This window comes from Drosophila arizonae, chromosome 3 (assembly GCF_054131065.1).
Source record: "Drosophila arizonae isolate 15081-1271.41 chromosome 3, UAZ_ARI_1.0, whole genome shotgun sequence".
Taxonomy (NCBI): domain Eukaryota; kingdom Metazoa; phylum Arthropoda; class Insecta; order Diptera; family Drosophilidae; genus Drosophila; species Drosophila arizonae.
In genome coordinates, this window is record NC_142923.1 from 6,626,522 (window position 1) to 6,636,851 (window position 10,330).

Below are 10,330 nucleotides of genomic sequence, written 5' to 3' on the forward strand. Positions count from 1 at the left end.
TGATGGATTGACGAAAGTGTAACGCACATAACACTGAGGTGCAAAAGTATGAGTGTGTGTGTGTGTACTTTCAAATATCAACACACATACACGCACATTTACGCACATACAACAAAAGTCAAACACATGGACAAGCTTTGGACACATTTGCCAACGCGCTTGAAGCGCGTGCCCAACGACGAATGACTGATTGTCCTGGTAGCTGAAGCTGCTCGCCCAACTTTGAGTGGGATAACCATCCATAAATGCAACCAAAACATGGAGCGAGAGAGGGAGAGGGAGAGGGAGAGGGAGAGGGAGAGGTAGGAGCGGGGCGAACTTTACCCTAGCGACACGTTCGAGCAGGCACATGAAAAATTGTTTCCGTTCGCCTCGAATCTTATTATAAAACATGTGCTTAAGTAATAGCATCCAGCTGAAGTGTTTGACTTGACGCCTCGTGTCATGTAACAGATTGCCCCAGTGGCAGCCAAAGGGTAAAGATTAATTTAATGCCAGCGTACGGATGCTGCAAGTGAAGCCATAAGAAATCATCAAATCAGAATCAGACTCAACCACCCAACTCCTACCTACCTACCTAGCTCATATGGATCAGAAAGAGTGAGCCTTATTCTGATTAGCTAGCTGATTGATGTTTGATAGATGTAAATGGAAAAGGTGTATATAAATATATAATGTGATATAAGTTTTCATATGAAAAATAATGAATGTATTACTAGAAAGAGAGAGAGAGACAGAGAGAGAGAGAGAGAGAAAGAGAGAGAGTCTGTAAATTTGTTTTCCATTACAACTCGGCAAAAATTCATAAATTTATACGTAAGTATAGAAAGAAGGGCGATCACCCACTTTGAGTTCTTTTGTAAAATCTCCAAAGTTCAAAAATTCGCATTCTGCATACGAGCGTCAAGTCTATAGTTGGCCTATTCTCAAATCAAATCCAAACAAACGAGCAATTAAAATCGAAGTAATCTAAGTTAAAGAAAATATAAATTGAGCTTGAGCTTAAAAATAAAAATTAATTTGCAGCTATGTATTATAATTAATATACAGCCATAAAACCAACTCAGGCTCTAATGAAACATCATCAGTTTTCGACTCCCCAAACTGAAATAATAATCAGAACTATATAGCCTCCATTAATTACTTAGATTTGTAGGTCAGCTTCAATAATTCAATGCAAATGAAACGTATATCAGCTCGATTGAGAATCTTCTGCACAGGCAAACAGCTTCGATGCCGTCTAAAGTCGATTGGGTCTCTGCCATCCTTAATTGCAGGCGAAAGGCCTCGCAGCTGGCATTGAATTTGATTTAGTGCATTGAACTAAAATCGATGCGCATATTCATACGCATCCAAATGCGAAATTAACTTATGCATAATCTGAGCTAATTGGATTTCTAATGCAACTGTCGCACAGATGCTGCGACCCTAATTGAATTAAATTAGTCCATGTGTGGGAATAAGTGTATACAGATATAATAAATGTGCATTATATAAATAACAATTTTATGTCGATATCGATGCATGTCTCTATATTGATGTGTACATATTTAATTGAATCGACTGCAGTATTTTGATGACAGTGGCGCACGTCAACTGGGCGTATGCGTAATTTGATTATTAATTAAATGAGCAAGCGGCGTGCGTTGAGCCTCGGCACTTAAATGGGCCAATACTCAATCGAATTAGCTAGCTGGGCTGCTGTGATACACACAGACATACACACACATACACCTATATATATATAGAGAGAGAGGGAGAGCGAGTGAGAGAGACAGGAAAACAATGGCTGTGTCCTAATGACAAGGACAATGCGTTAGATGAGGTCTGCTGAGCCGGGCAAGCTAACTTGGTCAACGGAAGTAAACAAATCAAATAAGATTTATTATGTGACACGCATAAAATGGGGACAACCGGGACACACACACACACTCTCGCTCTCTCTCTCTCTCGCTCTCTCTGCTTTACGACCCCAAACCCCAGACAATGAGCCGTGACCCAAGTCTATTAAATCAATTGAGTGTAAGATGGCACGCACGAGACTTGGCCAGAAGGAAAATGCTGCCTAATTAAGTTGCCTCATTAGGCACACGTTCCAGTTTCATCACACTGGCCACGCCCCCCTGTTGTCCCTTGCGGCGGTGTTGAATACATCGTTTGCCATGGCAAAGGCACCAAAAATTTGTTATCAATCACAAGGCTGTCGCTGCTGTCGGCCCTGTCGGCCCTGTTGGCCATGTTGTAGTGGGCCAATTATGTGCGAGTGCATTTAGCGCATTGGCTGCTAATTAGCCGCCGGCTAGCGCGGCCAGCGTGGCATGCAACAGCCGGAGGCGTGCAGCAGGAGGCGTGCAGCAGCATCATGTAGCGCACTTCTGTGGCCAGTGCCAATTGAGTTGGCAATTGAATTGGCTGCACCAACATGCGTTACAGAGCCGCAGCTGCCACCTGCCGGGCGGGTCGCTGCCCGCCCCGTTGCCCGCTCCGCCGTAAAATGCCCAACAACGGGCACAACAACAGGCGCTGATGATAATGTTGATGATTGTTAATAGCATTTGGGGTGAGTGTGCCAAAAACCGACAATCGGAGGCAGTTGTCTCAAAGCGGGGCAACACATGCCGAGTGCCGCATGCTGGCTGCTGGCTGCTGGCTGCTGCTTGCCACAGCTGCTGCCTCTGGCTGAGTCTGTGAGTGTCACAAAGCTAGCAAAAAACTAAATCATAAAATAAGCATGGAAATTCATTCAGCAGCAGCGAGTCGAAGTGGGGAGGGGACTCCTCTCTTCTTTTTCATCTACTTTATGCAGCGTCGAGTCGGTGCGCAGCTGCATGGTGCGAAGATATGTGCATCTGGTAGCGACAACTGCCGGAAGTAATAGCAACATAATCGATTTGATGCCGCCACTGCTGCAGTTTACGGCCGGATGCCGCTGGCTGGGAAGGCAAGGCGGACCGTAGAATGGCTGGAGAATGGTTGACGGATGCGGAGGCGGAGGCGGATGCGGATGAGGATGCGGATACGAATGCAACCCTCAGCAGGAAGTCATTTTGCTGCAGTCACATTGCAATATGTAAGATGGCAAACTCTTGCCAAAGCACACAAGCTCCGAATCTTAATACAAACGGAATTTTATATTTCTGCATCAAGAGCTTGCTAAACAGCAGCAGATAATGGCCAGAGAAACTTGCAGCTGAAGCTAAGAAATGGGCGAGAAATACTTTGTTTGATTAGAAAATTCGGTTTGCCACGCTGAGTTTTTGCAAAGTGAAAAAATAATTAGCCAAATGGATGCCAAATAATTATGTATAAAGTCATTTCTAGATTCTGCGTAGAGTAAAGTCCGAGGTTATATGGTCATTGTCATATATGATATATAAAAAGAAGGAAAAAGTAATTCGGAATTAAATAAAAACTTTCACAGGTTTTTAGCGTATTAAATTAGACCAGCTGCTTTAATCCATACTGCCAAATGAGTTGTAAGATTGTGTTGGTTAGACTCTAGACAGACAAAAAATTAATGATAAAATTCAAGTAAACCAAATATAAAGTCGGACAACTCATTTGGCCGCATGGATTCTTCTTCTGGGAAACAGCGAGTCCCTTACGAATTGAAAAATTCGGATGTACTGAATGTATTATTTTAAGATGAGACATAAGGTAGCCCTTTGCTAGAACTTAAGTCATGCTTGGGGTCCTAAATAAAAAATACTTCCGAAAAAATAACAGCAAAAATTCAGCTTTAAAAAAAAAAAAATAATAATAATACAATAATAATATATACATATATACGAGTTGACCTCAATAAATAATTTAATACAATATTTAGCCATAATCTGTTATAAATCTTAACAAAAATATAAATAAATAACAAATCAGCTTCTACTCCCTCAGAGTTAAAAAAAAAAACAAAAAAAAAAATATATAAATAAATAATAAATCTTCTACTCCCTCAGGATGCAAGATGGACAGCTGAACTTCTCCAAAGTGCACTCTATGGAGTCCTTCATAGAATGCACTCAACGAAATTTTAATGAATGTAAAACACCTACACACATACACACACACACACACACACACTTACACTTGAACACATAAGTTAACTGAGCTATGTCCCGAGTTCTGTGAACCTAAAGGTTCAGGTTCGGCTACTTGATTCAACAGCTGCACAGTCTGCGGCTGGAGACTTTCCGTTTCTTCAGCTGTGCAGGCAGAGCTGCAATTTGTCATAGATAATGCAAACAGATATGTAATTTACAACCGTAGACAAATCAGACTCAAAGTTGTCTAGACTTTTGATGCCACATCTGTTGGCAGTGCCATTTGGCAAAGTTTATGCAGCCAGCAGAGCCGAGAGCTGAGAGCCCTAGTGCCTGGAGCGCAGAGCTTTACCCATCTACTCTCTCCAACAACATCAAGTGACACAAATCCATCCAAGTTAAAAGTTAAACAAAACTGCAATGTCTTGCTCTCTAGCACTCTTTCTGGCTCTTTGCTGTCACTCATTCTTATTTTTTCCTTTTTTTTTTTTTTACTTATTTATTATAAGATGATAGTCACGTGGCGCAGAAGAAAAGAAATATTTAGTAGGAGTAAATGACGGGTATGTGACTAGGAAATATCCTGTATATGTTTGTTATGCAGGGCAGTTTATGGAATTTTTGTATTTATTTATTATTGGAATTGAATTGAACTTAAATTTTGCAGTTAGGTATTTAGTAAGCAATAAAGTGGAGCTTTTTAAGTCCGATTTTAAGGAACTCACAAACTTGATCATCAAATTTTCAGTTTGCTAATACGAACCTTTGTAACTTATTCCCAGAATTTTTTTTCTGGCTTTTCATGAGTTGAGCATTCGAAGAGTAGATATATTGCTCTAGAGCAATCCAATTTATATTTACTTCAACAATCAATCCAAATCATGTGTGAAAGTAATTAAAGAAATGCAGAATCAATTCAGTTTAGCTGGAAATAAACAACGTTTGCCTTGCCTGTGGCTAAGCAACGACTCGCAAGCTGCCTGAATATCATTTGTCAGTAATTTGGACCACTCAGGGCTACAGCTTTCAACAGCTAGTTATATTCAAGCTTTGGCCTTGCTTATGAAAATGATAGTTGACCCTCTCATTATTTTATAATTAGGCTTATATATGTATATATATGTAAAATCTATGTATGTGTATACTTATCGACCTACAGCTGTCCGTTTGCTTGCCAATTATCACACTTTAACGCCCGCAAATTAGCTATAAATAAGTTGATCAAACCCGTTTTCAAACGCAGCGGAGTATGGGACATGGAAAATAAAAAAAAATATGGAAAAATATGAAATAGCAAATTGCAGCAAACTGTTGTCAGCTATTTTAGAAGCTTTGTTGTTGTTGGGGTTGCTGTTGTTGTTGTTGTTGTTGCTGTGCCATTATTTGCCATAATACCCGCGACGTTGTCGTCATCAGTTTTGTCGCATTCTTCGTCGAGCACAAAAATCATATTTTATGTGCCAAGGCAAAGGAGCGACGGCGCGGCGTCGAGCGATCCATTTCTTTGACACCGTCTGCCAGGGCCAAGGCATCTGCAACGCCTTGGGGGCTGGGCCGATGCCTTTGGCAGTGTCGGGGCATTAACACAAATTCGCTCACCTGCTGCGCTGCTGCTCTGCTGCGCTGCTGAGTCTGGCGCTCGTTCTGCCCTGTTGGCACTTTTACATTTTAACATAATCATAAATTTTTATGCGGCGCGCCGTCTGCATGAAATGTTTCTAGACCAGACCAGAGCCTTGCCGGCTGATGTTGCCTAGTTTCGATAGTTGCGCATTTCGGGCTGCCTGCGCTGCCCGCACTTGTTGCACGCCGCAAACTCAACAAATTGTTGTGAGCACCCTTTTGGCCCGGGCGAGAACCTCGCACCATTTTGGGTTTGCTGCCCCTTTATCGTAATCGTATTTTGCTGCTCAAGTGTTTCCCTTGAGCTGTTTCCGTTTCTAATACATTTTGCGTGTCGGTGGCACGTTCCGTGGCGCTGGCACAGCGTGGCGTATACGTAATGTCTTCATTGTGTATACAGCGCTGCAATTTATTGCAAATTTATGCCACGACCAATCAAAACAACCAGAAGCTGCACGACCTTTTAAAAGCCCTCTAGATTACCCCCTACCCTCTGTCGCTCTCCCTCTCTCTCTTCCTGTCATTCTCTCTTTCTGCCACACGTTTTGTATCAATGCAAATCCAATTGTCATTGCATCGCGTCAAGCGTGTTGCTGCCTTCGCTTTACGTTTTTCTTTCTTCTTTTTATACCCTGAACCCATTGAAAATGGGAAATCAGGGTATAATGGTTTTGTTGAAATGTATGTAACAGGCAGAAGGAGGCGTGGCAGACCCCACAAAGTATATATATTCTTGATCAGGGTGACGAGCTGAGTTGATTTGGCCCTGTCCGTCTGTCTGTCTGTCCGTCTGTCCGTCTGTCCGTCTGTCCGTATGTTTGAACGCGTCGATTTCCGAAGATATAAGAGCTAGAGACTTCAAATTTTTTGTAAAATGTTCGTAATTACAGCGCGGATATCGAGTTTATCATTAAAATTCGATAACTCATCCCGATATTTTTTTATCGATAAAAAACCTTATCGAAAACCAGTTATAAAATTATATCTTCTACACCTTTATTGCTAGAGTCTCCAAATTTTTTATATATGCTTATATGCAATTTATACAATTTCGGTTTTTGTTAAAATTTAACCCGCACCTCTAAATTCACCCCCTCACCCTCACTTTTGTAAAACGCGTATTTCAAATACTAGAGACTTGTGCTTTGGCAATTACATGCATATTCATGTTATAATCATAATCTGAAAGTTTCATGAAGATCGTACGTCCACAAAAGAAGTTATTAAACAATTAAGTTCTCAAAGTAAGCGCACACTGCAGCCCGTGCGTGTTTATGCGTGGGTGCTTGTGTGTGTATGTGTTTGTGTATGTATGTGTGTTTCTTGTGTAAGCTGAAAGACGCGAAAAATTATTGAAATAGCTAGCACTCCAAGGGTTCAGGGGATCTCGTAGTCGAGCAGTCTCGACTAGAGCTTTCTTACTTGTTTCATTTCAATGAATGAATGGCATTCAATCTATGTCAAGAGTGCAACATGTTGTGGCAAGCTATTTTAAACAGTTCAAATTGGATTTGAAACTGTCGCCGATTTGAGAAATCATCGTTTTATATTATTGCCATACACTGATTATGCTAAAAAGGTTGAAAAGCTAAAAAACTATATGCAAATATATATGGGCAAATATATATGGGCGGACGTGCCCTTTGCAAAATAAATAAAATTATACAATATTATAAAAATATATTTTATAGTATGAAAATACACTTTATAGCGAATAAATAATATTTTAAGTAAATATACAGGCTGATCACATCAGTCTTCGATGAACAGAAAATGATTCACCATACCATGGCAAATCTTGTTAATTTCTGGAATAGATAGCTTTTATCGATAACTTATCGAAAATAGTATTACTCTTGTTTGGTCAATTTGCAGACACTGATTCAAAAAAGGAGTACAACTTTTATAATGAAGCAGCCTATAATAATTTTCATTATTTTATCTTATGTTTATCAAGTAAATATCAGTAAAACCTTTTTTCATATTTCCTCTATGTGACGAGAAAAGGGGAATATAAGCCCAAATATTACGCATACGCCTCGTTTGGCGCGTGATTTTGTGGGGAAGAGGTGTGTTTGAGTGGGCGGGGCATTGCGGCGTCACGGCATATTTGCAATTTTAATTGCATAAATATGCAAGAGCCACAACAACAAGAAAAATGCACAAAGGTGCTGCACGGCTCAAAAAAGGACGAGCGCAATTTTGTTAACAGAGGCAGCACAAAAGAAACAAAAAATCGAAAAAAAAGAACAATATGAAAAAATTAATCTCGAGCAGGCAAAAGAATAGTCAACAAATGGAAACGTGCGTATGTATGTATATGTATGTATATCTATATATTTTATTAAATGCTTTCAGAAGAGCTGCAGCATATGAAATTCCTTATTGCGGCTCGAAAGACCAAAACATACTTATGTAATATACGGCAATAGATTTGCATATTCGTACGTAGGCAAATTGAATCGAGAGGTGTTGAAGTGCTTTACAGTTAGCTTTTGCATTTAGCCAAATCAATTTGCATTTGCAATGCATCTGCGAATTATTTGGGTTTACTGCAAATGCTATACAATTATTTTCATTATTGGATTTCCAATTTAATTAATATTTTGTAACTTCGAGTGAAAAAAAAAAAACTAATTAAATTTCAATTGCGATAATATAGAATACAATAATAATTCGTTTGCAGCATTATCTTAGTTATATCTATGCTTCAATACTCTTGATTCTGTTCTCATACAAAAAAAAAAAAAAAAAAAAAAATTAAATAAAAAATTATTTATTAAATTAATAAAAAAAAAAAATAATTATTTTAAATTATATACATTTTTTAAATATTTGTATTGAGCAAATTATTTCTGTTTACTATTATTTATTATTTTATTATTTTCTTATTAATAAAATTATTATAATTTATTTTATTTATTTCTTATTAATATTATTTTCTTATTAATAAAATTATTATAATTTATTTTTATCTTTAATCATTTTCAAAAAATATTATATAATTAAAAAAAAAAAGATTAAATAGATTTATAAATTCATGTTTACATATAATAAATTTAAATAAAAATTAAGAAACATTTCAAACTTGATAACATAGTTAGTATATCCCATTTGAGTAGTGCATTTGAAGGTAATATGAATTGAAAAATGTTTTATATTTGATAACAAAATTTATTTAATTATGTAAATTGCAAATATTTTCAATTCCATTTTCGATAGGGAGCGCTGTTTAAGGGGCACCCACTGAGCGCACAACAGAATAAATATACGTGAATGGATGTATGTATGTATATGTAAATAAATATTTAAAATGCTTAAAACACGCTCAGCTTAGGCTCGACTCGTAAATTCGGCACAGAGTCCGAGAGTTTTGGCCAACTTTTGCAGTGGCCTTTTGCTGCGGTAATTGCCACAAGCGACTGCTGTTTGTTTGCGTTGCGAAACGCAGCAAGAGGGGGAAGAGTATACGTATATATATGTGTGTGTGTGTGTGTGTGTGTTTGTGTGGGTGGTTGAGTGTATGGCTTGTGGCGTCAACTTTTCTGCTGGCATGTGGGTGAAAATATTTTACATTTAATTCACAAATTCTATAAATTGCGCTGCGTTTATAAATTGTGTCAAAAGTTCTGCTCATTGCCAAAAAATTTTCAACAATTGCCATGCAATGCACGTAGCAGCAGCACCAACAACTGACGCAGTCCTTGTCGCTGATTTCACAGAGTGCCACGCCCGCTGCCAGCTCCCCCCAACCTGCCCTTGAGATGAAGTTTTTCTATGTATTCAAAATCCAATTCTAGCTGATTTCTTCTAGCTGAAATGAAATCGAGGTTTGAATTTCCAAATCTCCTTTTAGCTAAGACATTTTTGCCTTTGGCGAAAATTGGGAGTTTCTCTGTCGTGGAACACTCTCGTGTATCTCTGTTAAATGTTGTCGCTTTGCATGCTTAAAGCGTTTGGCAATTATTTCATTTGCGAGTCGGATTTGAAATTGTTTAGAGTCCCACAAGTCGCCATCCTCCTCAGCTCCACTTCTTCACACTCACGAAAAGTTTAGCGAAATGATTTCAAGTGCATTAAATTGGATGCTTTGCAACAAATGCGACTAATTAAAATGTGGGCTGGCGAGGGCGTGGCAAAGGCGTGGCAAATGCGGTAGCAGCTAGCACCATCTTCAAAGTTTCTGCGGCCTGTTGAGTTTTGAGTTATGAATCATGGCTGTTTCTACGTGTTGTCTAACGTTTAACCGTTGAGTCTGTAGCTGAACTCTTGCCACTCTAGACACCTGGGCACGCTGGGATTTCGCTTGGCATTTGCTTAGGCAGCCACAGTCACGGCCACAACAACAGCAACAGCAACAGCAACAGCCACACACTTTGTCTAGCTGCGAAAGTTTTTGTTGAGCATTTTGCACAATTTGTTTAAATAATTATCCATTTAAGCCAAATTCAAAGCGGCAACATTAAAACTTTTCGTTGCAAACTCGCAAATGAATTAACTAACAAAAGCAACGTCCAGACAATGAGTTGAGTCGAGTCGAGCCGAGTCAAAGTCACGCAGCGCCGGAGCTGCGGCTACCAAATAGCAAACGATCCTTAATTTTAAAGGGTAGCTGCAAACAGCTACCGCTACCAGACGATACTTCATGGTGGCTTGGCCCTAAAACACAA